General features: G+C 43.0%; 1 long non-coding RNA gene across 2 annotated transcripts; it reads right to left on the reverse strand.

Annotated features, from left to right (window-relative positions):
- Positions 1–9,524: 9,524 nt before the first annotated feature.
- Positions 9,525–14,081, reverse strand: LOC134911171 (uncharacterized). 2 transcript variants are annotated; one of them, XR_010176379.1, is made up of 3 exons: positions 13,953–14,081; positions 13,210–13,281; positions 9,525–9,988 (listed from the first exon to the last, which is right to left on the reverse strand). It is a non-coding gene; the product is annotated as an uncharacterized LOC134911171 (long non-coding RNA). The 2 variants fall into 2 exon arrangements; XR_010176378.1 differs by lacking the exon at positions 9,525–9,988 and adding an exon at positions 11,959–12,527.
- Positions 14,082–15,297: the final 1,216 nt, after the last annotated feature.

Genomic DNA, 15,297 nt, shown 5'->3' on the forward strand with positions numbered 1-15,297 from the left:
TGAGGACTCCCCAAAGACTTGTCACCTCTGCGAAGACTTCTTGGTGGAGGTCCCACTCTCCCGGATGGAGATCGTGTCTGCTGAGGAAGCATGCTTCCCAGCAGTAGCGGATCTTGCCACAGGCAAGCAGGACTTTTGCCCGGGGTGCCGCCTTCAGGATGGCGCCATCCGGAGGGCGCCGCACCATGGCAAGATCCGCTGCTGCTGTGGTGCCCCCCGCTGCCGTGGCCCGCTGTCCGCTGTGAAGGGAAACTAGACGCTACGCGTCTAGTTTCCCTTTCGTGGGCTGCCCGCTGTGAAGGGAAACTAGACGCTACGCATCTAGTTTCCCTTCTTGGAGAGGATTTTCACTGTAATGATGTGCGGTGCGCGTTGACGTCATCGCGCACCGCACAGCAAAGGTCCTCTCCACGAAGGGAACTAGACGCTTAGCGTCTAGTTTACCTTCGTGGAGAGGACCTTTGCTGTGTGGTGCGCGATGACGTCATCGCGCACTGCACATCCTACAACAGTACAGGGGGCGTAACTGACCACGCCCCCTGGATGAAGCCACGCACCCTAATGCCGCCCGGGGCACCAGAAGCCCCGGAACCGGCCCTGCTTCCCAGTTGTCCACCGGAATGAAAATTGCCGACAAAGCCCTTACATATTTTTCTGCCCAGAGGAGGATCTTCTTGGAAGCTTTTCCCTTTAGTGACAGCTCCCCAGCCTCGGAGACTTGCATCCGTGGTTACAAGGACCCAGTTCTGAATCCCGAATCCGCGTCCCTCTAGTAAGTGCGAGGTGTGGAGCCACCACAGGAGTGAAGTCCTGGCTTTTGACAACAGGATTATCTTCCAGTGCATGTGTAGGTGGGAACCGGACCCCTCGTCCAACAGGACCCAATAAAACACCTTGGCAAGGAACCTGCCAACTGAATGGCCTTGTAGGCCGCAACCATCTTTTCTAATGTATTGATGGATTGACACTCCTGCTGGTCTTGGAATTTGTATGACCAGACTCTGGATCTCCAGATCCTTTTCCACTGGAAGAAAAAACTCTCTGTAGTATCTAGTATTATTCCCAAAACCGACAACCGCGTTGATGGGCCATCAGTGATTCTGGCAAGTTTAGGAGCCAACCCTGTTGTTGAAGAACTGTCAGGGAGAGTGCAACGTCTTGCACCAACTGGCTTTTTTAACTCACCGTTATCAGGAGACCGTCCCAGTACGGGATAAATGTAACTCCGTACTAGAGAAGGAGAACCATCATTACCGCCATCACCCTGGTGAAATTGGTAATGACCATCCAGAATAGCAAACCTCAGGTAAATCTAATGCGGAGGAAAATGTAATTAGACCTCCTTTATTCTTTTTTCAGATGGGATCTCACTGCCCTGAGAGATTCCATCCTGGATTTGTATATCATTAAATAGAAATTAAGGGATGTCAGATTTAGGATTGGTTTGACCTAGCCGTCTGGCTTCGGGAGCACGAAGAGGCTTGAATAACAGCCTTCTCCCTATTGTGACAGGGTACACCAGGACCATGACCTGATCCTGACACAACTCTTGTGTCGCGTGGCTTACTACCTCCCCGTCCGGAGGAGAATCGGTAATAATGAAGAATTGGTGAGGGAAAACGCCTGGAAACTCCAGTATGCCCCCTGTTGCCAGTCTTATATTGAGGTATAGACAAAAACAAACATATAGGATACCACTGAACCAGCGCTGCGTGGAGGTGAATAGATTCGTATTCATGCAATTTCCTTCTTTTGACTCAGTATACCCCCCCCCCAAAAAAAAAGAGGAAATATAGAAGAACATAGTGCAGTACCTTCTATTAAAACAAATTTAATATCACAGAATCACATTGTACAATTCAATTATAAAATACAATAAAATGGTGGTTAGCTGAAAAAAACCCACTTTCTATCACTGTAATTAAACAGCAATTATTATGATGGCATTCAATGGTGGACTAAATCCTGTATAGGTAGGGCAATGGGTAATTACCAAATGCAGGTAGAAACTGGCACAAAACAGTTCCACAGACGTGTGGACATCAGGTTTTCCAGCTGCAGCAGGAGAGTTATTCTGGTGTCCGTCCGCCTCCCTTCTTTGGCATCGATCGTACCACGTCCTCCTCTCACAGGTAAGTCCACCGGGGCACCCACGCGTTCCGACCCTACCTGGGTCTTTTTCAAGGTCAGCTCCCTTTGAAGGTCAGCTTCTCAAAGGGAGCTGACCTTGAAAAAGACCCAGGTAGGGTCGGAATGCGTGGGTGCCCTGGTGGACTTACCTGCGAGAGGAGGACGTGGTACGATCGATGCCAAAGAAGGGAGGCGGACGGACACCAGAATAACTCTCCTGCTGCAGCTGGAAAACCTGATGTCCACACGTCTGTGGAACTGTTTTGTGCCAGTTTCTACCTGCATTTGGTAATATTACCCATTGCCCTACCTATACAGGATTTAGTCCACCATTGAATGCCATCATAATAATTGCTGTTTAATTACAGTGATAGAAAGTGGGTTTTTTTTCAGCTAACCACCATTTTATTGTTTTTTATAATTGAATTGTACAATGTGATTCTGTGATATTAAATTTGTTTTAATAGAAGGTACTGCACTATGTTCTTCTATATTTCCTCTTTTTTTGGGTATACTGAGTCAAAAGAAGGAAATTGCATGAATACGAATCTATTGACCTTCACGCAGCGCTGGTTCAGTGGTATCCTATATGTTTGTTTTGTCTATTTGGAAGTGGAGGGTGGAGAAACTCCTTTATAGTTTACCCGGATAGCAGCTGTGAGTAGCGCACTGTCACCCTTCTACCCTTGCATAGTTATATTGAGGTATATATGCTGCCCAGGGGGCCCCCTGCACCCTGCACCCCGTAGTGCCTCTGTGTGTGGGAGCATGGCGCGCAGCGTGCGATCGCTGTGCGGTACCTCAGAAGCTGTCACTGAAGTCTTCTTTGCTTCCTCTATTCACCTGTCTTCTGACTTCTGGCTCTGCAAGGGGGGGTGACGGCCTGTTCTGGGAATGAGCCCCTAGGCGTACCTAGTGATCAAACCCTCAGGAGCTAATGGTGTCCTGTAGCCAAAGAAGCAGAGCCTTGAAACTCACAGAAGTAGGTCTGACTTCTCTCCCCTAAGTCCCACGAAGCAGGGAGACTGTTGCCAGCAGTTCTTCCTGAAAATAAAAAAACTAACATAATTCTTTTCAGCGAAACTCAGTAGAGCTCCTCAGAGTGCATCCAGTCTCAGTGGGCACAGATTCTAAACTGGAGTCTGGAGGAGGGGCATAGAGGGAGGAACCAGGTCACACCCTTTTAAAGTCTTAAAGTGCCCATGTCTCCTGCGGATCCCGTCTATACCCCATGGTTCTTGATGTGACCCCTCTAGGACGTATGAGAAATTAAAAAACAAACAAAAAAGATGAGAATAATGTCATTACAGTGTACAAAAATGTTAGTTTCCAGACATAATAAAAAATGCAAAAATAGTCTAGAATAACTTATTATTGCTTAAATATTACTATTAGTACGACCGAAGGCTGAATATATATATGTAAGCACTGAGGTCATATTAAACCACAAGGGGTTTTGAGGGTTGCCACTTTAAGGATGTGTTATGATTGTTTTTGTTTGTTATGGCATGATTAGGGGTCAGCCAATGGTGGTCAAGTGGGGAGGAGAGTTTTGTTTGAAACTAGGCTGAGGCAGATTATCTGCCTCTTGGTTCCTGTTTTTCCCACCCTCCCACCCAGTTTGTGTGGTTGGTTAGTTGGTTCAGTATGTGGCGGTAAAGAATGGTTGGTTGTTAAGTTTTTAGGCTTTAGTGGGTGCGCTCTCCTTGCAGTGGGGTATAGCGTAAACCAATTGTCCTGGACGGGAAATGGTTACACCACCTGAACGGGTGGGTTGTGGAGTGGAGAGTTGAACACCAACGCTTGGTTTTGTGTGTGTGTTTGTTTTCCCTGTCCGTTCTTTAGTGCCGCCACCATTTAAAGAAAAAATTAAAAATAGTACCTGTCAATAATAAATTTGACAAAGATTTTAAACGCCAGCACTGTTGTCTGTGTCTTTATTTTAGTTGTTAAGTTATAATAGGTAGTTGTGATTAAATACAGGTAAAAGGGGTAACACGAAAAATCCCCCGATAGTGGGTTTACTAGACATTAGTACAGTATAGCAATACATAACAGGAACACACTGGGGTAAATTTACTAAGATGGGAGTTCTATTTAAGATGGGATGTTGACCATAGCAACCAATCAGATTCCAGGTATTATCTTCTACAAGGTGCTAGATAAATGATAAGTAGAAGCTGATTGGTTGCTATGGGCAACATCCCATCTTAAATAGAACTCCCATCTTAGTAAATTTACCCCACTGTGTCAATACGTGCCTTTTACCATATACAGTAGCTCTACTATAATATGCCAATACTACACCACAGCAATACATACTACAGTACTACTACATATCATTAAACACTATAGTAATACATACCATTAATACACAGTAGCAATACATGCTTCTATTACAGTATTACTACTACATTATAGCAATACATACCACTGCTACATACCCATTGCTACACTGCAGCAATAAATACCGCTACTTCTGTAGATATACTTAACACTTTATAGTGATACATACTTCTGCTACACTGAAGTATTACATGCCTTTAATATACTTTATATCATTACTACTATACAGCAGCACACTTCATTACTTAACAACAGACCTAAATACTGCCCACACCACACTTGCACCCCCCACCACTGCGGGCAGTGACAGACAGGTGAATGACTCTCCACCACAATGCAACCACCCCCACGTGGCAGGTGAATGATTGTACAAGGCATGCCCCACCCCGCAGTTCACCGGTGTGTATACTGTCTCTGGAGCCGGGGCGATAGCGCACCATCTCTCCTTGGCTCCTTTCTCCCTCTAGGCGTGTCACGTGAGAGGCAGGAACCAGGAAGTCACACACAGCATGGCAGCACAAGACACTAGCGTGCGCTGGAGTTGGATCAGGCACCCGGTAGCTGTCACACTCAACTTATCGCCGGGCCCTAAGCGGCTGCTTTGGCCACATAGCGGTAAATCCGCCTCTGGATACACCAATATTGCACTTACTGTGACAGCAGGCAGGAAGGTCTCTCTGATGGTAAATGGCCCCGGTGGTTTCTGTGAGGATGATGATGGTTCCAGTGCTGCAATGTACACAGAGCTTTCTCAGTGCCTGTCAGTGCAGCAGCAGCCTCTGGGTGGATGAAACCTCAGGGAGCCTTTTAGCTGAGAGCAGTGAGAACGGGTCTCTCAGCGAATCAGCTGTCAGCCCATTGATTTCAATGGAAATTTGAAACTTGGCGTTTGAATCCAAAACTCGCGAGATCCGTCAGTGGGAAGATTACATTTTGCCTCGTTTTGGGGTCAGAGTAGAGGCGGATTGGCCATAGGGTTTACAGGGAAGATTCCCGGTGGGCCGACGCACCCGTGAGGCCTGTTTTGTTTGAGGACATGTGGTCCTTTTTATAGACATAATGAATAAGATGCAAAATAATTTGCATATATGAAAATTACTTTGCCACTTAGCCTGTGAGTGCAGATGATCTAGTGTATGCTCTGTCTGCCTGCTTGGCTGACATATAAGATTGAGTGAATAGTGATTGGGATACGGTTGGTGTAATAAGCAAGAAAATATATCTTTCTAAAGAATGATATAGTTTCCTAAATTGTAAAAGTGTATCATATAATGTGCTCATAATATTTAATTTTATTTCCTTTTAACTTCCCCCTTGATGCTAGACATGCCCACTATCTGGAAAGTCTTGGGGGAGGGTGCTGCTGCCATGGCCCATGGCTAGACCTTACACCTCTGGGGCTGCCCATGTGGGGCCACTAGTACAAATTTTTCCAGGGCCGCTTTTTGTTCCCAATCCGCCCCTGGGTCAGAGGCAGGGAGATCTTGAATCCCCTCGGATCCCGGAAGTTCGGGTGGGCTAGGTTCTCTGAGAACCGAGCCCACTCATCTCTACTCACCCTATGAATTCACTAGAAATTCTCTAGTTCCTATTCCAAATAGCTGCTTTCACTGTGTGTAGGTGATGGATCCGCTTTAATCACTAACAGTCTGCAGTGGGTACAGGATGAGTGTCTTTACATACATAGTACAGAAGTAATTGAGCTGGTTACTTTCAGGCAGTTTAATCATCTCATCATCAGAACAAAGAGGCACAGGTTCTGCTATCTTCATACAGGAAACACAACATGCATAAATAGCAGTCTTCATTCCTGCATTCCTATTAGCACCTGCTCAGTATTATACTTACATGGTAAAAAAAATAATACTACAGTATACGAGAAACAGTTGATTTATACATATGTGAAAAAGAAAAATATTTTTAAAATAAATTGTATTTTTCTTACTATTTAACACTACGAGAAAGTAGAAACTATTTAGGAGTTGTGGGATTAGTAGAGATTAAAATGAATGCAATGTGCGACCAAGCAACACAACTAGAAATTGTCATGTCTGGAATTGAATAAATTAGCAGAGTGCTGTGGTTAATGCTTACGCTGATTTGGGGACTGCACAGCTGGGATTTGAAGAACTGTTTGATCTACCCTTTCAAGCTCTGATGATCCTGCTAAATTGCATTTAATGGACAAGGGGCTGCTGAACAGAAAATGAAAAGGTCTAGTTATAAAACAATAGAGACAATTTAACTCATGGGCACACCTGTTCTTTGTAGTTTTGCAAGGTATTGGGATGATCGGAGAGAGGAAACTTTCTTTCTGTGGAAGGTCTGATATTATTTACTGTCATTGTTGAGGGTTTACGTTAATATCAACTGTTGGTACTTCATAAATATGTCAGTCATTTCTGCCTATACATCTTGTATAACAAGAAGCTGTTTTCGAGAAGACTGCTTGTGAACAGTAAACAACAATAAAGTGTCTACCAGTACAGCATTATATTACACAGATGCTTGCTCCTCCCAACGTACATAGAAGAATGAGCTATGTTCTATAGAGCGGTGACACCACAATATTCCTGCATCAGGTTTGCAGGAGCCTCGTATTACATACTAATACTGCAATCCAACCCAACTGATCGTACCGCATGAAAGAGGACCCTGGTAGTGACATGGATGACAGACAGGCAATCTTTTATTGCTGAGCCGTACATGGGACTAACAACTTTACAACCTAAGACAGAGATCAGTCCCCACTGCCAACTCTCCTGTCTTGGGTCTTCACTCTTATCTATACTGCCAACTCTCCTGTCCTGGCTCTTCACTCTCCTATCTATACTGCCAACTCTCCTGTCCTGGCTCTTCACTCTCCTATCTATACTGCCAACTCTCCTGTCCTGGCTCTTCACTCTCCTATCTATACTGCCAACTCTCCTGTCCTGGCTCTTCACTCTCCTATCTATACTGCCAACTCTCCTGTCCTAGCTCTTCACACTTATTTATACATGGGACTAACAACTTTACAATCTAAGACAGAGATCAGTCCCCACTGCCAACTCTCCTGTCTTGGGTCTTCACTCTTATCTATACTGCCAACTCTCCTGTCCTGGCTCCTTACTCTCCTATCCATACTGCCAACTCTCCTGTATTGGGTCTTCACTCTTATCTATACTGCCAACTCTCCTGTCCTGGCTCTTCACTCTCCTATCTATACTGCCAACTCTCCTGTCCTGGCTCTTCATTCTCCTATCCATACTGGCAACTCTCCTGTCCTGGCTCCTTACTCTCCTATCCATACTGCCAACTCTCCTGTATTGGGTCTTCACTCTTATCTATACTGCCAACTCTCCTGTCCTGGCTCTTCACTCTCCTATCTATACTGCCAACTCTCCTGTCCTGGCTCTTCACTCTCCTATCTATACTGCCAACTCTCCTGTCCTGGCTCTTCACTCTCCTATCTATACTGCCAACTTTCCTGTCCTAGCTCTTCACTCTTATTTATACTGCCAACTCTCCTGTCCTGGGTCTTCATTCTCCTATCCATACTGCCAACTCTCATGTCCTATCTCCTTACTCTCCTATCCATACTGCCAACTCTTCTGTCCTGGCTCTTCACTCTACTCTCTGTACTACCAACTCTCCCGTCCTGGCTCTTCACTTTCCTATTCATACTGCCAACTCTCCTTTCCTGGTTCTTCAGTCTTATCTATACTAACAACTCTTCTGTCCTGGCTCTTTTTTTCTACTCTCTATACTGCCAACTCTCCTGTCATGGGTCTTCACTCTCCTATCTATACTGCCAACTCTCCTGTCCTGGCTCTTCACTCTCCAAGCTACACTGCCAAGTCTCCTGTCCTGATATCTATACTGCCAACTCTTCTGTCCTGGTTTTTCACTCTACTATCTATACTGCCAACTCTCCTGTCCTGGCCCTTCACTCTTATCCATACTGCCAACTCTCCTGTCCTGGCTCTTCACTCTCCTGTCCATACTGCCAACTCTCCTGTCCTGGCTCTTCACTCTTATCTATACTGCCAACTCTTCTGCCCAGGCTTTTTATTGAACTATCTATACTGCCAACTCTCCTGTCCTGGCTCTTCACTCTACTATCTATACTGCCAAGTCAGCTGTCTCGCTATCTATACTGCCAACTCTCTTGCCTGGCTCTTCAATCTACTATCTATACTACCAACTCTCCCGTCCTGGCTCTTCACTCTCCTATCCATACTGCCAACTCTTCTGTCCTGGTTCTTCACTCTTATCTATACTACCAACTCTTCTGTCCTGGCTCTTTATTCTACTATCTATACTGCCAACTCTCATGTCCTGGTTCTTCACTCTCCTATCCATACTGCCAACTCTCCTTTCCTGGTTCTTCACTCTTATCTATACTACCAACTCTTCTGTCCTGGCTCTTTATTCTACTATCTGTACTGCCAACTTTCCTGTCATAGCTCTTCACTCTCCTATATATACTGCCAAGTCTCCTGTCCTGGCTCTTTACTCTCCTAGCTACACTGCCAAGTTTCCTGTCCTGCTATCTATACTGCCAACTCTTCTGTCCTGGTTCCAACTCTCCTGGCTCTTCACTTTACTGTCTATACTGCCAAGTCTCCTGTCCTGCTATCTATACTGCCAACTCTCCTGTCTGGCTCTTCATTTTGCTATCTATACTTCCAACTCTTCTGCCCTTGCTCTTCACTCTACTATCTATTCTGCCAACTCTCCTGTCCCAGCTCTTCAATCTCCTATCTGTATCACCAACTCTCCCTGTCCCGGCTCTTCATTTTACTATCTATACTGCCAACTTTTCTGTCCTGGCTCTTTACTCTCCAATCCATACTGCCAACTCTTCTGTCCTGGCTCTTCAATCTACTATCAATACTGCCAACTCTCCTTTCCTGGATCTTCACTCTCATATCTATACTGCCAACCTTCCTGTCACTAATGTTTATTCACCTCTCCCTCTGACCATTCTCCTATCCACACCGTCAGTTAGGAGATATCTGTGGATAAGAGAGGTAAAAGCTGGTTACATCTTTTTAACTGGGGTCACATGGGGCATAATGTTAACTGGGAAAAATACAATGTGGCATACTGTAATATAAACTGGGGGCAATACACATAATGTCAATTGAGGGCACAATCTCAATAATCATTATATTAGGGTTAAACTGTCCTTCCAAAAACAAAATACATAAATAAATAAATAAATAAAAAACAGATGGTATCCCTTATGTATTTGCTTTGTTTCTTATGTATTTGTTTTATCTCTTATGAATTCGGTATCTCTAAAGATAAACTTAATATAAACCTAATTCAAATACGTACCGTACAGTACGTGACTATTTGTTAGGATAGTACCCAAAATGACAACACTAGAGAGCAGATGCAGATACTGTACATGCTGATAATGATGATGACTCAGCTTTCCCCACGAGCATGTGCTACCAATGTAGAGACAACTGTGATCAGCCCCGATTACACCTGTTCACCTCTTCACATTTATGGTAGGTTCCTACAAAATGCGGGAAAGTAGTGAAATCATTCATCTGCGGTCTAGCTTCCAATGATGGCAGATTGGAATGCAGCATGAGAGTTATCTGAAAGCAGGCTGTTGGAAAACTACTACTATAATACCCCAAAATGTTATCAAATACAAGTTGTAAGGTATTTTACCAATAAGCATGCACTGGACATAACAAATATGCAATCTGGAACATGTCGGTGCCAGGAGTGGTTTTATTGTCAGGTATCACACCTGGCATCTAATTGCTGTTACACTTCCATATCTGTAATAAATGGAGACTGAAGACCAACTGTCTGTGTGACTCTATTCATTATTATCACTGTAGGTGGGTTGTTGTAAATGCCATACAGGAATTGTCTCCCTGATAGTATTTCATGTATCATTCATTCATTCCAGCTTTATTGGCTTTCTTTTTTATTATTATTATTATTATTATTATTATTATTATTATTATTATTATTATATTTATATAGCACCACAAGGGTTGTGCAGCACATATCAAAGTCCATAAATAAATGAGCAAATCAAGAAAATAACGACTTACAGTACTAGACAATGTAGGGCAGTTACATGGTATATAACATTTCTGCATCAGGGGACATGACACTGAAATAATCATCAGGGTGGCAGAAACCGAGGGTTAGGTACAATTATAGGGAGTATTGAGTTGATGATAGACTAATACCGCTTTCACATCGCAAACCCTGCTTTTGAAATGGTTCTTTAAACAGTTCTTAAAACGGGTCTGAGCAGTTAAACCCCCTTCACATCGCATGTTGTAACTGGTATATTACCGTTTCATTACCGTTTTGGTACCTTTCACACTGAACCCGTTTCTCCCATAGAAAACAGTGGTTGTATTTTAAATGGACTTTTCTGGCCCACACATTATTAATAATTATTAATTATTAATGAATTATTAATAATTTGGCTAGTCGTACGATGGAACCCAGCAGCTTTAAGCATCTTTACCATGTTTTTGTAGATTACTGCATCCTTCACTGTCCCAGTGATTTGTCTAGCAATTTCTTCATCCCCTCTCATCCTAAGCAGCTCCCTCACCTCCTCATCATTCCAATTTGCCATTTTAAACTGTATTCTGTATAAAAAAAATGCTTCTTCACTCTCATGTGTTTCCTCCAGTTTATTTCCTGCTTCTGCCTGGTGACATCACGCATGGAGACAGCCTATCACCTTCTGTGGTTTGGAAATACCATTTCTGAGCCTTTCACATTGCACAATGAAACGGGTCTGAACCGTGTAGGACCCTGCTTTTTAACCGTTTTAAAATACCAGTAATCTGTAAGCAGTAAATTCAAAGTGGCCCTTTCACACCACAGCTAGAACCGTTTTGGAAGGCTTAAAAATTGGCAATTTACCGGGTTAGAGCTGCGGTGTGAAAGGGGTACAGGTTGAGTATCCCTTATCCAAAATGCTTGGGACCAGAGGTATTTTGGATATCGGATTTTTCCGTATTTTGGAATAATTGCATTCCATAATGAGATATCATGGTGATGGGACCTAAATCTAAGCACAGAATGCATTTATGTTACATATACACCTTATACACACAGCCTGAAGGTAATTTTAGCCAATATTTTTTATAACTTTGTGCATTAAACAAAGTGTGTCTACATTTACACAATTAATTTATGTTTTATATACACCTTATATACACAGCCTGAAGGTCATTTAATACAATATTTTTAATAACTTTGTGTATTAAACAAAGTTTGTGTACACTGAGCCATCAAAAAACAAAGGTTTCACTATCTCACTCTCACTCAAAAAAGTCCGTATTTCGGAATATTCTGTATTTCGGAATATTTGGATATGGGATACTCAACCTGTATTAGTAATGGAAGGAAAAGCACATGAGGGGAGAGGCCCTCTTTCCCTTTTATCCTTCATTCTCTGCTCTTACTGGGGGATTACAACACAGTGGTATGGTTATTAAATTACTGCGATACAGATGACTCTATTGCCTTCTATCATGTGATCAAACACAGTCCAAATAGTTATTGTGAATAACGCAGGCTCAATCAGAGATGTAAATATGCCTGTAAGTCGCAATTCCCTTGCAGGGCCAGATATTGGTGCAAATACAAATTGATGATGCCAGTACTAGCTGGCCGCACCTGACTGGTTCATTGTGGATTGACGTCTAAAGCAACATATGGCAGGAAAGTCACAATTTTTTGAATTTTTTTTTTTTGGGGGGGTGGGGGTACATATGCATCAGCAATCAACATAAAAGAAAAGGGAACACTCATTATTAGAAAATACAGCATAATCATAACAAAGCTCTTGTAAGGCCTATTTGATAATATAAAATCAGGGCCAGATTGGTAACTTAGAGTGGCCCAGGAAAAATGTGTAGGAGTGGCCTCACATGGACAGCACCAGAGGTATACCATATAACCATGGCGGCAGCACCAGCCCTCCCATGTCGACAAACAAAAATAGGCCCCACATGCACATCGACACACCGGGAATCTTCTCTGTAAACCCTATTGCCAATCCGCCCCTGTATAAAATGCAATATAAATTTTACAATACATAATATAAATGAGACAAGGCTATCATAAACACTACAAAGAACTGTTCTACCAACAAGTCTGTGATAATCTGCTTACACATCTCCCCTCCGAGATATAATACAATAATTCACATAAAATATAATTCACATAAAAACTCACGCATTTCTCTAAAAAAATGTTTTTATCCTTTTGTGTTTTATCTGATTTATTGGCTTCTCTTTATTTTTATAACTCAGTTGAAGATGTGAACACATTTAAGGTCCCATTCATGCAGAAATTTCTAAAGGGTTTATAAACTTTTTAGCACTGCTGTAAATACATAAATGATGTAGTTTCGCAAAAGTTGTTAATGTTAAAAGTAAAAAATATATGGGAAGTATGAGAGGAGAACAATGCGTTCTAGGTGAAACGCGTCATGTGGGAAAGTATTGGGGATTACAAGCTATTTATAGCATTAATGGTTTTGATCAGGCTGATGATGACTAACGGGTCCTTGTGGTTTGCCTGATAAGAATATACCTTTCTTGTTTCATTGATCTCATTTTTTAAATCACTTTATGTCACTGAAATCCCACCCCAGTAAGTGTCTCCATGATGTCACTGTTTAATAACCAATTAATATCCTGCATTATCAATAATGTTGGTACAGCTTAAAATGTTTTACTGTACCTTAACGTAAAACAGGCCGATGCCCTTTAACCCTCCGTCAGTCGCACCTCTGGGACTCCCGGGTTCAGGCGCCTGTTAGAAAATCGTCATTAGCACCTGATTAACTAAATTCTAATGCTCTAAAAGTGATCAGTGACCTTCATTAGGACGTACAAAGAGAGAAATTGTAGGTTTTACGGGCCATTTCAGCAGAAAATCTAAAGCAACAAAGAGAAAACATGAACATGAGTATACGTTTGGGAGCAGTGTGCCTGAGAGGCCACCCTGGACAAACCTACATATTTCCACAAAATATCCACAACCTTTATAATTTTCATTCATAAAATGAGCAAAATAAACATTTAATAGATGAAAATAAAAGAAAAAATGAACCTTCAAATGTCGGAGGAGTTTGGGCGCAGTGTGCCTGAGAGGCCAGGAGGGTCACTGCTGCACTCCACACAGGCGGTGGGATAACTGACTAGAAGGGTTTCGAACAGCACCTAGAGATAGGAAGGTACTAGGAGGGACAGGCCCCTGCACCCCCTTGGGGGGGAGAAGGGAGCGAGAACAGCTTTGCGGCGCCTGTCAGGCCAGCTGCGCCTGACTGAGGGGAATCTATGCAAAACTTAATTTATATCGGGGAACTAGAAAAAGTTCAAAGAGTTGATTAAAGGGTTAGAGACACTGGAGTACGAGGAAAGGCTTACTAGGTTAAATATGTATACACTAGAAAATAGGCATCTAAGAGAAGTGTCACTGACCTGGGTTCAGAGTGTTGAGAACTCTGGGGTTCTTCCGATGATCGGAAGGAGGAACCACAGCTGGGCCGGAGCAGGGATGGCTGGATGTAGGTTTACCTCATGCAGAACTAGCCGTAGCAACTGGCGTATAATGCTGAAGAATTAAATGATGATTTGAGAACGATGGTGAAGCACACAGAAAAAAACCTCTTTAAACTTTTAAGACCGGTCTTGTTTTATGATATATGACAATTCTGTCAAAGTCAGAAAAATATCTCTATGCACGTTGCCATATTTGCACCGCACACTGGTCTGCGCTGCGCATGCGTACGCTCTCCCGTGAAGGCGCATACCCGCAATAGCGTGCACCCGCGGGCGCACGGTATGCGTATTTACGGTAGAGTTTATGTAATCGTAGCGTGCGACTCATTCGTTACATATTTTCAGTAATAATGTAGTTTGTAGATCATGGTCCCTTTGATAGATTCTGAAAGTTTGGTTAATATAGAATGTCCCTGAGCTGAGGAATCCCTCTTTGTATCGTAGGAAGGGTCTAACAGGAGTCATGCAGTAGTGTTTGGTACCCATCGGAAGAGTATTTAAATAGCAATATTCCGGTGTTGGTTTGGAGCGTATTAATCGCTCGTGCGAATAGTTATGGACATAAGAAGTTTATGTCCATTTCTACTATTTACTCATACTCAGGTATGCGGCGGGAAACCTAGTTCCCCACCCACCTGAGCTGTTTGAGATCGTCACAGCCCACCTGTATGAATCAACCTATGACCTTTTGTTATGGTGCAGGGCCGAATTCCGACGTCCAATGGACAATGGGATTGTAGGGACTGTAAGATTGCATTGTGTGTGGGGCATAAATAGGCAGGCCGACCACATCCAGCTCTCACTCTTCAACGGTTCTCATTGCTGAAAATCGGGTGCTGGATGTCCAGGCGCATGCGATCGTTTACCCTTGTGCGTAAGTTTCTCTCCGTAATCATTGTCTTTCCGTGAGCCATTTCTCTCATATATATATATATCTCTCTCTCACTCTCTCTCTTTTCCTTCTCTCGTATCTCCCATTGACTAGTATTGTATTGTATTAGATCAGCATAGCATTGTATTGTACTTCTTGTATAGTTATTTGGTTAGGAAGTCTCTGTTATATTGTAGTGTATCATTTGTACTGTGATTCTTTTTGCAAGTATAATAGTTATAATACAGATAATAGGCTTTGGACCCTAAACCAGTATCTGTGTATTTTCTCCTAGTTTTAAGTGTTCACTTGAGCGTCGGTGACGCTCAAGCAGCTTTGTAGTTAGTCAGGTTACACAAGGTTGCACTTACACCCTGTATTCACATTAAGGTA

This window comes from Pseudophryne corroboree, chromosome 4 (genome assembly GCF_028390025.1).
Source record: "Pseudophryne corroboree isolate aPseCor3 chromosome 4, aPseCor3.hap2, whole genome shotgun sequence".
In the NCBI taxonomy this organism is placed as follows: Eukaryota; Metazoa; Chordata; class Amphibia; order Anura; family Myobatrachidae; genus Pseudophryne; species Pseudophryne corroboree.